Source organism: Ovis aries, chromosome 3 (genome assembly GCF_016772045.2).
Source record: "Ovis aries strain OAR_USU_Benz2616 breed Rambouillet chromosome 3, ARS-UI_Ramb_v3.0, whole genome shotgun sequence".
In the NCBI taxonomy this organism is placed as follows: Eukaryota; Metazoa; Chordata; class Mammalia; order Artiodactyla; family Bovidae; genus Ovis; species Ovis aries.
The window spans coordinates 22,076,125-22,077,077 of record NC_056056.1 but is presented as its reverse complement, the minus strand read 5'-3'; the positions used below and the strand labels follow the sequence as shown (position 1 = coordinate 22,077,077).

At 38.8% G+C, this 953-nt stretch overlaps 1 non-coding gene across 1 annotated transcript; it reads left to right on the top strand.

Annotated features, from left to right (window-relative positions):
* The first annotated feature begins 420 nt into the window (after window positions 1-420).
* TRNAS-GGA (transfer RNA serine (anticodon GGA)) lies at window positions 421-492 on the top strand. The gene has a single exon. It is a non-coding gene; the product is annotated as a tRNA-Ser (tRNA).
* Window positions 493-953: the final 461 nt, after the last annotated feature.

The window sequence follows — 953 nt, the reverse complement described above, 5'->3', positions numbered from 1 at the left end:
ATTCAGCTAAGAATCCTGTTTGTTCCCATGGGAAAAGAACATTGCTTGCACACAAGGATGTTTCTCTGATTCCTCAAAAGGAACAGACCCTGGGACAAAACGGATTCTAAGTTGATAAGGAAGTTCCTCAAAACAAAGTCTTAGCTGCAGTAAATAAGTCAAGGTAAAGGTTATCTCGCCCTGCGCCTGCGCACTATATAGTCTCTGAATCATAGTGCTTGGCAGCTTGCCCTGTAGGTTGTTGTGCAAGGGATATAAAATAAAGCAGCTGTAAGAAGCAAGTGTTAAAATATAAAGATTTAAACCACTCTGCAGTGTTGGTGTTTCATTCTGTCGCTGGCATTTTCTTTCAGTTTTCTTTCAGGCATATGCTTTCAAGCAGTTTGATAATGTTTAGAAGGTCTAAGGGTAACCTGGGCTTCCCTGGTGGCTCAGAGGTTAAAGCATCTGCCTGGAATGCAGGAGACCCAGGTTCGATCCCTGGGTAGGGAAGATCCCCTGGAGAAGGGAATGTAATCTAAGAAGTGAAAAACCTAGCAGCTGAGAATTAGTTTATCAGATAATCAAAGTATTATAGCAATTCATTGGGGGCCCTAGAAATAGAACTCATAGGTAAAGTCCTGGTCATAGTAGCAACCTTATATAATCTTGGACACAACAATCACATAAGCTACTTTGTATCTCAATTGTATAATCTATAAAATGGGGTTGATACTACCTAACTCACTGGGTAAGAAAATGCTGGCATATGCTTCACATTATCACATAAATATTTTAACAAGTATCAGTGGGAATTAACGCTTACAAAGCAGTTCTATGCTTTGTAGTAAAAATGAAAGAAAACAATCTACATGTCTGGCCATTTGTAAATTTTAGTTGTGTCTTCTCCAAATATTCTTATTATTTACCTCCCCAAAGCTTATCACCTCAGAAAACCAAAATAGCTCAGTATG